Source organism: Hakea prostrata, chromosome 6 (assembly GCF_041222555.1).
Source record: "Hakea prostrata isolate BN-2017 chromosome 6, UWA_Hpros_2, whole genome shotgun sequence".
Lineage (NCBI taxonomy): Eukaryota > Viridiplantae > Streptophyta > Magnoliopsida > Proteales > Proteaceae > Hakea > Hakea prostrata.
This window is the reverse complement of record NC_142605.1, coordinates 7,105,740-7,119,481: the sequence shown is the minus strand read 5'-3', so window position 1 is coordinate 7,119,481 and position 13,742 is coordinate 7,105,740.

Genomic DNA, 13,742 nt, shown 5'->3' with positions numbered 1-13,742 from the left:
TCGGGTAGTCGTTGGATCTTATCAATAAGATCCGTTGAGCGATAGACTTCTACTAGTTTGGGCTAGTAGAGGACTCCTGAGATAACCGTTAGGTTATGCGATAGTTATCCCTTTGATGATGATTATCCGCAGCCGTCAGTTTGAGTTTGCTGTCATCAGGGTGATTACCCTAATCCATAAGTAAGATTAGGGCACGCTTGCAGCAGAATAATCTTTCTTCTTCAGCAAGCCGTCTTCTGGATCCGGTTCGCTCGGGAGCGATTCGGTTTTCTCCGTCTCTACCGGGGTCGAGGGTCGGACCAGGTGTGAACCCGGTCTGATCTTAAACTCTCCATATATTACTTCTGTAACTATAGTCGTATGTTCATATTGAGATTTACATATTAGAATTGATTATGGAGTAATGTGAATTTGATTTGGACTATAATGTGAATGTGATATGTATGGAATCATGTTATAATGTGAATGCCTAGGTTGTAGTTGTGGAATGGGGAATGCCCTTTTGGAGTTTTTGTCTTTGGACACCAGTGGAGGTGGTATGGGGCACTTTCCTATGGTGCCTTTCGACATTTTTTTGACTACTGGTTGATATATATAGGGCATGTCTAGAAGTGTTTGGCTAGGAAACCCCTGTCATATCTTATCCTATCAGAAAGGGAATTGAGATCGAGTGACCTGTGGCAGCAATTGGGATTTGTGGGCGCTCAAGACCGGTAACCAACCCGTGAGAGGACATGAATCACATTATGGGGGCCATTCATTGGTAGGGTTGCATGTGGTAGACTTGGGCTTGTGGGCACTCGAGATTGCAGGAAGCATAAGAGGACACGAGAGCTTCTTGTTTACTATGTGTGGATGACCAATAGGGTTAAGAGTCTACATAGCCGGAAAGGAGACGGTGACTCTAGTGGGAAAGGTACCAGAAAGGATCGCAAAAAGTGTGGAATGGACGTATCTAACCCTAAGTAGATGTGACTCAGTAGATGACATGCATTGGGCTAAGATTAACCCTGTACACGCGCCAATACTTAGACCAATCGTGATGTGAAGGAGTGTTGACCTTAACTAAGGGTGTCAATTGCGTACCGAAACCGTTTAACCATACCGAACTGCGCCGTCTAAACCAGCACCGTACCCGTATCGTTCAAAATTCGGTACAGTATGTACCAAAACCGAATTTCTTATGTACGGTTCCGATTTTGGGTACTTATACCATTGGTATGTACCACAACTGTACTGAATTGGTACTGTACCAAATTAAGGGATATAAATTGTAATTTTACAATTAAAACACTTTACCTTTACCCTATCCCTTATTCCCTATTTTAGTTTTTCGTTTCATCATTCACTCATCTTCATAGATTTACTTGTTTTGTCTCTATTAATTAGATTTACTTGCTTATCTCTGTTAATATGAAATTCTATTAATTGGTTGATCACAATTTCATTAGGATCTTAATGAACTAATAACAAAAGTGGCATAAGTTCATTCGTACCATAACTATACCTCACTAGATACCGTGTTTAAACCGTTTTTCCACACCGATTTAATACCGAAACCGTGCCGAACAGTTTTTGTAAATACCGAAACCATACCATACCATATAAATTCTGTACGGTATGGTTCTGGTTTTCGATATTCAAAGTTGGTACTGTACTAATTGACACCCTTAACCTTAACCCTAGCCAAGGTATGTCCGGGAAGGTTTCAGGACCCAATTACCAAATCGAGAACCCAAGATGCCGGGAAGGCTGAGGAAGAGTGATTTGAGACCCACCAAAAGGAATATGGTGCTATGACTTATAGCTTGTCTACCAATAAAGACCAACATATTTAGAGTTAGAAGCATACTTGCGTACATTGTTTCAGCTCATTGCATTTATTTTGCCTTGGACTGTGTGTGAAGATGTTTATTGTGATTGGACTACTTGCTAAGTTCTTTTTGAGCTTAGCCTTCGGGGAACATGTTTTTAGATGCTTTTGCAGGAACGAAAGAGAACCCGTTCTACGGTACGGAGTACCTTTCCTTACATAATGCAGCTTCAGAAATCCTTGAAGAAGATAATGACCAGTGGTGTGACCAGCACACAGGTTTGGACTACATTGACGGCTCCTATTGACGGTAGCCAGCATCATTTTATTTGCCGATGGGATCGTGAGCTAGAGGCTGACTCGAAGTTGCAAGAGCACAACTATCACATCCACCCAACCAGTACCCTAACTGGCATACCCGAGTGTGTGATCCACAGCCCCGAAGATCAAGTATCGAGGAAATCATCCTCCCACATAGACAATAACATAATCATAAACAGGGAATAATCAAGGTTTTAATATTATAAACAAACTATCCAAATCAGGAAATGAATAAATAATATAATCAGAGTGCGGAAAATGATACCAGATATACGAAGATATCAAAATAGGGTAGAGAGAGGCGGAAACTCACTCAACAGATATAGTGGAACGTAGTATGTAAGTTTAAAAAGAATTACAATGATTCTAAAGAAAAATAAGGAAAGAAGATCAAACAAAACTACGAGTTTTCTATCCTATAGATGACATCTTCAAAATAGTGGACTTCGTCAGTCCAACATAGATGTTCCATCTCTACATTACGTCTAATCGTAGTACGCAATGTGATCGCTCGAGGGATCATCAGGGTAATCTTGATTGTCGCCAACACCTTGTGTGTAGTACGCTTCATCGGTTTGCACTTCATCGTACTGTCCTTCATAGTAGTCAGTACCTGTAGGATAATCTAACAACAGATTGTACAAAAAGGAATGAGTTTCAAAAGAAACTTAGTAAGGCAAGTTAACTCATAACAACATAAATAACATGCGGCAAATCATAACAAGATGCAATACAGTATGAAACAGATAATGTATGTATGCATCTAAACTCTATGTATGCTGGTCTCTATTGGCAGACATGCTTTAAGTCATAGCACCGTACTTCTTTAGGTAGGTCAATCACACAACGCCTTTTGGTAGTGGGTCCGGCATCCCTCGGGACATTCCATGGTTGGGGGTTAAGTCACCGCTCTCTCACTTCACCATTGGTCTAAGTACTGGCGCGTGTCAGGGTTTAAACCTAGCCCAATGAAAGTCATCTACTTAGTTACATCAACTCAGCTCCAGATACGTCCATTCCTCCCCTCTCGGGATCCTTTCCGGTATCCTTCACACTAGAGTCAGCGTATTCCCTCTCGGACTACGGACTCATCAACCCTATTGGTTATCCACATATGGTAAACGGGAAGCTCTCATGTCCTCTCATAGATATAACTCACCGGTCTTGACCGCCCATGAGCCCAAGTCTATCCATATGCAACCCTCCAATAAATGGCCCCCACAATATGATTCCCGTCCTCTCATGGGTTGGTTACCGGTCTTGAGCGCCTGTGAATCACATTGCTACCACGGGTCGTTTGGTCTCAATACCCTTCTGATTCGGGTCTGATATAACGAGGACATCCTAGCCAAACACTGCTAGACAGTCCTAGGTATGACAATCAATGATTTGGGAAAGCGTCAATGGGCAACCCCGGAAACATCCCATACTATTTCCGGTAATGTCCAAGGACAGAAGTGTCAAAAGGACACCTCTCAATCCCAAACCATACCTAATCAAACACATACTCAGATCAACCATGTCATACACAATCAACGATTCATCATATAAAAGAGAATATAAAGTCATGATCTAATCATTAAACAATATAGTAATAAGCAATTCATATAAGCTTGAATAATAAAAAAAGAAAACATAAGTGAAGTGCTACTGTACTTACAGTAGTACATCAGAAGTATAAAGTACAAGAACAGTACATAAACTCAGAGTTTCATAAATTAGAAACAAGAGAGTATACGATTCTATGTAATTATGAAATAACTGTCCTTACCTTGATTATCGCCGAAGATAAACCAAAGATCAAAGAGAGAGAGACCAAACTTGGCAAATAGACTCCTAACAAACATAGATACAACATTAGGAAAGATACCTAAAAGATCAGAGAGCAAACGAAGCTACTGCCTCCTTTGGTCGAGTGCTTGGTCTACTGACCTAGTCGACCAACCGAGTCAGTACGGAATTGCAGAAACTAGATTGGTCATAACTTCTTAGTTTGAAGTCGGATTGATCCAAAATTTGAAGGGGAACTTCCTAGAATGTATTAGAATCATTTAGGGAGATAAAAACATCAAGTCATGGTTAAAAGATGGGTTCTTGATTTGAACCAAGAAACTACGGTTTCAACCTTTATGGCTCTCATGAAAAGGCTATGATCACAGGATGAAAAGGAATGATTGCTATCAAGAAAATAACAAGAAAATCATTAAAAATCAAGTTTAGATTAACAAAAACATTGCCCATGAGGTTTCCCTCGCATGGGAGGTTACCAAAGGTTTCCAGAAAGATCATACAAGGTCAGGGTTTCAAGAAAAGTTCCGGGTTAGGGTTAAGATCTTGACGATGATCATAGATCTCAAGGAATAGAATGAGATCACGAAGGGATGGTTGCAAGGATGCAGCATCTTCTTCCTAATCTCAATCAAGAATAAGATTAAAGAAAAGAAATTCATAATGTCGAAGTGATTACTAACCTTGAATTGGCAAATCAGAGATGAGAAGCTTCAGATCTGCAGATGAATCATTTGAATCACCAAAGAGAGTTTCGGAGAGGTCTTCTCACATTCAAAAAGTGTTTAGGAGGCTGCCGTAATTGAGAAACATGAAGTAGGGTTTAATAAAAGTGAAAAACCCTAAAATTGCATTTTCTCTGATTTAGCAAACCTTTGTCCAGTGCTTGGTCGACTGGCCCAGTCGACCAAGCAGAACAGCAAGGCCAAAATAGGGAAATGGAGGATCAAATGGGATCTAAATGTCACATCCACCCAGCCGGTACCCTATCTGGCATACCCGGGATGTGATCCAAAGCCTCAAAGATCAATAGTCTAGGGACCACATTATCCACATTGACGATAACACAATTATGAACAATTAATATTAAACTAACAATTGATAATAATAGAATTCAGAAATGAGATACCAAAGATAATCAAAGTGCTTAAGTAAATATCTTATCAGATAAATTAAGAAGGTAGTGGGCGGAATCCACTCCTCCTCTCGAGCGGAAAGTGAGGTAAACTGGTAAATTACAAATCCCAAGTTATGAAAATAAATTTAAAGTTATTACAAATCCTCCAAGTTTAACTGTCACAAAAGAAGGGGGGTGGGCAGCTATGTATAAGTCTCCTCCACAATATATATGTTCTCTTCAATAGTGAAGACCATAGAGATCCAACATGGCTGCTCCCAAACTATCCAAGGGCTAACCTTGATACGCCGGAGGATCTGCTTCAGTACCATCACCAAAGTCTTCATTGTAGCTAGCCTCCGGATAGTAGTATGAGGTATCCGGGTCCGCCTCAGAGAACATACCATCAGAGTAATAACCTGTAGAGTAGTCTAGCAAATATTGCAACAGAAAAGGAATGAGTTCAAAAGAACTCAACAAGGTAGTTATTCCACAACACATAAGCCACAAGATAATCATAAAATGATGCAGATGATATGAGACATATGATGTGATATGATTCTAACTCTAAGTATGCTGGTCATCTAGGGTAGACAAGCTTTAAGTCATAGCACCATACTTCTTTAGGTAGTCTCAGTCACTCATCACCAGGGGGAATTGGGTCCTGCATCCCTCTCGGACAAATCCATGGTTAGGGGTTTCGGTCACCACTCTCTCACATCACCATTTGGTCTAAGTATTGGCGCATGTCAAGGTAAAGCCTAGCCCAATGCAAGTCATCTACTTAATCATATCATGTCAATTCCAGATATGTCCATTCCTCCCCTCTCGGGATCCTTTCCAGTATCCTTCACACTAGAGTCACGGATATTACTCACCGGACTCATCAACCCTATTGGTCATCCACAAATGGTAGACAGGAAGCTCTCACGTCCCCCTCATGGATCATTTCACCGGTCTTGAGTGCTCGTGAGCCCAAGTCTAGCCATTTGCAACCCTACCAATAAATGGCCCCTTTCGGGTATCCGCAATGCAATTTATGTCCTCTCACGGAGTGGTTACCGGTCTTGAGCGCCCACAAATCCACACTACTACCACAGGTCGTTCGGTCTCAATGCCCTTCCGATTCTGGTCTGATATGACAGGGACATCCTAGCCATACATCTAGACAAGTCCTATGTATGTCATCCAATAACCCGGGAAAGCGTCGATGGACATCTTCAGAGAACATCCCATACTATTCCCTCCGATGTCCAAGGACAGAAGCACCAGTAGGGTACTCCTCAATCCCAAGTTATACTTAAGCAACCACATGCCCAAGTTCATCATATCAATTCACCAGATATAACATCATAGTAAACATTCGATTCATGACATTGACATAATTCATCATATATTGAAATTGATAAACATAATAAGACATTGAAATAAAACTAATGTAAACACAAAGCTACTGCTGAAAGACATATGTAACAAGTCTAACATGATAAGAATATGAAATGGAGACTATGTTCATTAGGTTAGGAACACCAAGTCAAAATTTCACATCCTATGTAAATATGTCGATAACTATCCTTACCTTGAATTGGAGAAGAGGATGGTCCAAGATCACAAGCAAGTGGCCCAAATAGTCTTAAAACCCTAAACAAGCATATATGAAGGGTTAGAGAAGAAATCAGAACAATCGGAGATCGAACGAATCAAAACTACGAAAAAGTTGCTGACAGCAACTCTGTTGGTCGATACATTGGGACGATAGTATCAACCAACAAGCATCGACCAAAAGAATTTCGGACAGCAAGCTGGCTTTTTGGGTTTTCGCCCAAATTTGGTCTTTCAGGTCTCGGATCGATACGAAACTTGGGGAACAGTCTTAAGTACAATATAGAGACACTAATTATCAAGGAATTAACATAACCCAATGGTCCATTTAGAAATCCCCAAATTGGCATATCAAGGTCAAGAGTTATTAATCATGGCATTGGCTATATCTTAATGCAAATTGGGGGAAAACATAGTGGATTAGGTAGGGAATCACTTAGGAGTAACATTGAAATCATATGCAAGGTATAGATTAGGTTAATCATAGGCTTCATCTCAATTTTGGTAAATAAAGCAAGTTGGTGAGTAATAAATCATGGAAATGCATGGTTAATGATCAAGAGGTAAGTAAATCATAGCAAGATCGGAGAAAACATCAATGTATAAAGTATAGAAGGCTCATGGCAAGGTGTTTGCAAGGTTGCAGCACCTTGGCCATGGTCCCAACAGTAAAATAAGAGAAAAGATGAGTGAGAAAGTGACTAGGAGAGAGAGTCATACCTTGAGAGTAGAGCAAGAGAGTGGAAGTGAGTGGTTGGCAATGATTAATGGGGAAGATGCTTCACCATTACCAAGGAGTTCTTGAGAGGCTTTTCCACGTTCTCAGATGTTGCAATCGTTGGAATAGGGCTCCAGTCTCAAGGAATAAATAAATAGAGTGAAGAATATTCCAGAGAATCTTTAAACCTGGGTTCAGCAATCCTGTTGGTCGATACATTGGGTCGATAGTATCGACCAATAGTATCGACCAATTCATTTTTCTGCAGAATTTTTCAGAATAGTTCAGGTGTGGACTTGGAGGGCTATACAAGGTCAAATTGCATGGGGTTTTCTCCTACAGTTCACTCAAGAGGTCTAGTTTTAGGGAGTACCTTCGGATTGTTCACAGGCATCCGTTTGATATCTCAACTGTCTCACTCTTTATCAGTGCGCAGATTCTAACTTAACACTAATAATGTGCTCAAGGAAGGAGTAGCATCATCAATGTCCATAGACTGGAGTTCCGACACCACGTCATCAACTAGTAGGGTCCATAAGTCCCTTCTACCACCACTTCGGGTCTTCAGACCTACAAAAACAAAAATGACCGGGTCGGGTCAAGGTTAGGTAAAAGCTGGATTTTACACTAAACCTCAGGGGCTTTTGCACACATATCAAGTGACATACCTAGGATATAGAAATGCCTTCAAACCAAGTCAGATAGCACTCCAAGTCCTTCAACTAATCTCATCTTCAGACAGGTGCAGCTTCCTTTCCAGATCAGCACAGGCTTCCAAGATTTGAACTCCACCATCAATATCCATGGGTTCAGAGTCAAACACCATGTCTTCTACTGAGATGGCCCACAGCTGGCTTCTTCCTTTACTCCGGGTCTTCGGACCTACTATAAAATCCAGCTTTTACCTAACCTTGACCCGACCCGGTCATTGTTGTGTTTGTAGGTCCGAAGACCCGAAGTGGTGGTAGAAGGGACTTATGGGCCCTGCTGGTTGATGACGTGGTGTCGGAACTCCAGTATATGAACATTGATGATGCTGCTCCTTCCTTGAGCACATCATTAGTGCTAAGTTAGAATCTGCGCACTGATGAAGAGTGAGACAGTTGAGATATTAAACGGACTCCTGTGCATAATCCAAAGGTACTCCCTAAAACTAGACCTCTTAAGTGAACTGTAGGAGAAAACCCCATGCAATTTGACCTTGTATAGCCCTCCAAGTCCACACCTAAAGTTGCTGAACTATTCTGTTAAATTCTGTAGAAACATGTTTTGGTCGATACTATTGGTATCGCGATACTATCGACCAAATGTATCGACCAACAGGTTTGTTGAACCCAGGTTTAAAGATTCTCTGGAATATTCTTTTCTATTTATTTATTCCTCGAGACTGGAGCCCTATTCTAGCGTTTTCAACATCTGAGAACGTGGGAGAGCCTCTCAAGAACTTCTTCTTGGTAATGGTGAAGCATCTACTCCATTAATCATTGCCAACCACTCATTTCCACTTTTTTGTTCCACTCTCAAGGTATGACTCTCTCTCCTAATCACTTTCTCACTCCTCTTTTCTCTATTTTACTGTTGGGACCATGGCCAAGGTGCTACAACCTTGCAAACACCTTGACATGAGCCTTCTATAACTCATATATTGATGTTTTCACCGATATGACTATGATTTATTCACCTCATGATTGTTAACTACACATTTCCATGATTTATTGCTCACAAACTTGCTTTATTTACCAAAACTGAGATGAAGCCTATGATTAACCTAATCTACACCTTGCATATGAGTTCAATGTTGCTTCTAAGTGATTCCCTATCTAATCCCCTATGTTTTTCCCCAATTTGCATTAAGATATAGCTCATGCCATGTTTAACAACTCTTGACCTTGATGAATCAATTTGGGGATTCCTAAATGGACCATTGGATTATGTTAAATTCATGATAATTAGTGTCCCTATGTTGTGCTTAGACTATCCCCCAAGTTTCGTATCGATCCGAGACCCGAAAGACCAAATCTGGGCCAAAACCCAAAAAGCCAGCTTGCTGTCAGAAATCTTCTTGGTCGATGCTTGTTGGTCGATACTATTGACCAAATGTATCGACCAACAGAGTTGTTGTCAGCAACTTTTGCCTAGTTTTGATTCGTTCGATCTCCGATTGTTCTGATTTCTTCTCTAACCTTTCATATATGCTTGTTTAGGGTTTTAAGACTATTTGGGTCACTTACTTGTGATCTTGGACCATTCTCTTCTCCAATTCAAGGTAAGGATAGTTATCGATAAAATTACATAGGACATGGAATTTTGACTTGGTGTTCATAACCTAGTGAGCATAGTTTCTATTTCATATTCCTATCATGTTAGACTTGCTACATATGTCTTTCAACAGTAGCTTTGTATTTACATTATTTTATTTCAATGTCTTATCATGTTTATCAATTTCAATATATGATGACTTATGTCAATGTCATGAATTGAATGTTTATTTTGAGGTTGTATTTTGTGAATTGATATGATGAACTTGGGCATGTGATTGCTTAAGTATAACTTGGGATTGTGGAGTACCCTACTGGTGCTTCTGTCCTTGGACATCGGAGGGAATAGTATGGGATGTTCTCCAAAGGTGTCCATCGACACTTTCCCGGGTTATTGGATGACATACATAGGACTTGTCTAGATGTATGGCTAGGATGTCCCTATCATATCAAACCCGATTCGGAAGGGCATTGAGACCGAACGACCTGTGATAGTAGTGTGGATTTGGGGCGCTCAAGACCGGTAACCACCCCGTGAGAGGACATAAATTGCATTGCGGTTACCCGAAAGGGGCCATTTATTGGTAGGGTTGCAAATAGTTAGACTTGGGCTCACGGGCACTCAAGACCGGTGAAATGATCCGTGAGGGGGACGTGAGAGCTTCCCGTCTACCATTTGTGGATGACCAATAGGGTTGATGAGTCCGGTGAGTAATATCCGTGACTCTAGTGTGAAGGATACCGGAAAGGATCCAGAGAGGGGATGAATGGACGTATCTGGAACTGGCATGATATGATTAAGTAGATGACTTGCATTGGGCTAGGCTTTACCTTGACATGCGCCAATACTTGTACCAAATGGTGATGTGAGAGAGTGGTGACCGAAACCCCCAACCATGGATTTGTTCGAGAGGGATGCATGACCCAATTCCCCCCGGTGATGAGTGACTGAGACTACCTAAAGAAGTATGGTAAAGAAGTATGGTGCTATGACTTAAAGCATGTCTACCCTAGATGACCAGCATACTTAGAGTAGAATCACATTGCATTATATGTCTCATATCATCTGCATCTTTTGAACTCATTCCTTTTCTATTGCAATATTTTGCTAGGCTAATCTACAGGTGATTTCTCTGATGGCACATTCCCTGAGGCGGACCCGGATGCCTCATACTACTATCCGGAGGCTAGCTACAATGAAGACTTCGGTGACGGTACCGAAGCAGATCCTTCGGCGTATTAGGGTTAGCCCTGAGATAGTATGGGAGCAGCCATATTGGGTCTCTGAGGTCTTCACTATCGAAGAGAACATATTTATTGTGGAGGAGACTTATGTGTAGCTACCCGCCCCACTTTTTTGTGACAGTTAAACTCAGAGGAATTGTAATAACCTTAAATTAAATTTCATAACTTGAGACTTGTACTTATTTAATTTTGACCTCACTTCCGCTTATTTGAAGGAGTGGATTCCGCCCACTGCCTTCTTAATTTATCTGATATGATATTTACTTCCGTACTCTGATTGTCCTTGGTATCTCTTTTCTGAATCTATTATTATCAATTGCTAGTTTAATATTGATTGTTCATAATTATGTTATTGTCGATGTGGATGATGTGGTCCCTGAACTATGGATCTTCGGGGCTGTGGATCACATCCCGGGTATACCAGATAGGGTACCGGCTGGGTGGATGTGACACCTACAAACAACCGGGTTCCGGGTCAAGGTCAGGGTTAGGTTAGGGCTGGGTTTCACACCCTATCTGTCACGTCCTCCCAGCCGGTACCCTATCTGGCATACCCGAGAGTGTGATCCACAGCCCGAAGATCAGGTATCGAGTGATCAACCTCCCACATAAACAATAACATAATCATGAACAATCATAATATAAGTGTGGAAGATAAACCATAGATCCAATAAGGAAAGAATGAATCATAAATAAATCAGAAAGATAGTTATAATCAGAGTATCAAACAGATAAGTAAAGTGAGGCAAAAATCCCACTCTACAACCAGCGGAAAAGTAGCTCTAAAAAGAATAAACTAGACAAAATCTAATCCCAGTAGCAAGTGTACATTGGGTAACTAAATTGTTCTCCACTTTATAGACTACATCCTTATAAGTGTAAATCTCATAAATGGCACAAGGACGCTTCCACTCAATGGTCGGACTAACCACCTCACTCGCGGATCTTCGGGTAATTGTGGTAACCGCAATCACCTTCCCGAAGATATGTCTCCTCGCCTTGCGCTTCTTCATAGGGACCGTCATAGTATTCAGGACTGCAGATAGTCTAACAAACATTGTACAATAAAGGAATGAGTTTCAAAGAAACTCGGTAAGGCGCTTAAAATCCATAATAACATAAATGGCGGGATTCCGAACAAACATAAATGCAATATGATATGAGACAAGCAATGAATGAATGAATCTAACCCTATGTATGCTGGTCTCTATTGGCAGACATGCTTTAAGTCATAGCACCGTACTTCTTTAGGAAAGTCCACTCACATCCTCAACCATTTAAGATATCTTGGATTCTCTCACGGATCATTTCACCGGTCTTGAGCAGCCGATTGGTAATGGGTCCTTCATCCCTCAGGACAAACCATGGCAGGGGTTTAAGTCAACACACTCTCTCACAACCATTTGGTATAAGTACTGGCGCATGTAAGAGTAAAACCTAGCCAAAATGCAAGTCTTCTACTTAGTTACATCAAGTCAGATCCAGATACGTCCATTCCTCGTCCCTGACGATCCTTTCCGGTATCCTTCACACTAGAGTCCTCATAGTCCCTGACTACGGACTCATCAACCCTATTGATCATCCACATATGGTAAACGGGAAGCTCTCACGTCCTCTCACGGGTTGGTTACCGGTCTTAAGCGCTCGTGAGCCCAAGTCTAACCATATGCAACCCTACCGATAAATGGCCCCCACAATGTGATTCCTGTCCTCTCACGGGTTGGTTACCGGTCTTGAGCGCCCATGAATCCCCATTGCTACCACGGGTCGTTCGGTCTCAATACCCCTCCAATTAGGGTCTGACATAACAGGACATCCTAGCCAAACACTACTAGACAATCCTAGATATGTCATCCAACAGTTTAGGAAGGTGTCCAGAGGGCATCTCCGGAAACATCCCATAATATTCCCGTAGTAGTCCAAGGACAGAAGTGTCAAAAGGACACCTCTCCTTTCCAAACCATACTTAAGCATACACAAGCATCAATTCATAACATCACATATATGGTAACTTCATATATGGAAAGAAATCAATAATTACAATCAACTTGTATATAACTGGTAAATAAATCATTCATGAATCAATTAATCATAAACAAGTAATGCTACTGTAATCAAAGTTATACAACAGTAGTATATCAATGATATTCAAATATAGAAACTAGATTCATGCTATCTATGTAATTAAGGAAATAACCATCCTTACCTTTTATAACTTGCAAAGGGATCCTAAGAAATCAAGTAAGATCTTGGCAAACTTGAGAAGAAGGTCCTAAACAAGTATATACAACATATTAGGAAAGATCCCTAACAGAAAAGATACCAAAACATCCAACACAGACCAATTACCGAGTTGCTTGTACTCATTGGTCGAGTGGATTGGTCGATCGGCCCAATCGACCAATCAGTCGACCAATGCAGACAGTAGCCTAAAAAAAACAGAGTTTTAAGATATGAAATCCGAATTTGGTTCAAAAGGGTACTAATCAAGGGGTAAACTACATCAGTAGTATTCTAACATATAGGGGACCTCAAAACACCAATCAAATCAAGACATCAAGATCCAAATTAGGAAACAAAAAGTTACCATAATTAGCTCAACCATGGATCTTGATGAATTCGAAATAGAAATCAAAGACAAGAACAATAGGAGGATGGATCATTGCTTCAGGTAAAGGTATCATGAAAACATACTTAGATCTTCAAGGAAAAAGGCTTAGAAGCGTAAATCTAAATAAGGAAATAAAACCTACCATATATGTAACTACCATGCTTCATGAAGAACACATAGTATGGTAGAAGAGAACAACTAGAGATTGATAGATCATGGATCATGGAAAGAAAACACAAGAATTAACTACTAACATGATCAATATAGAA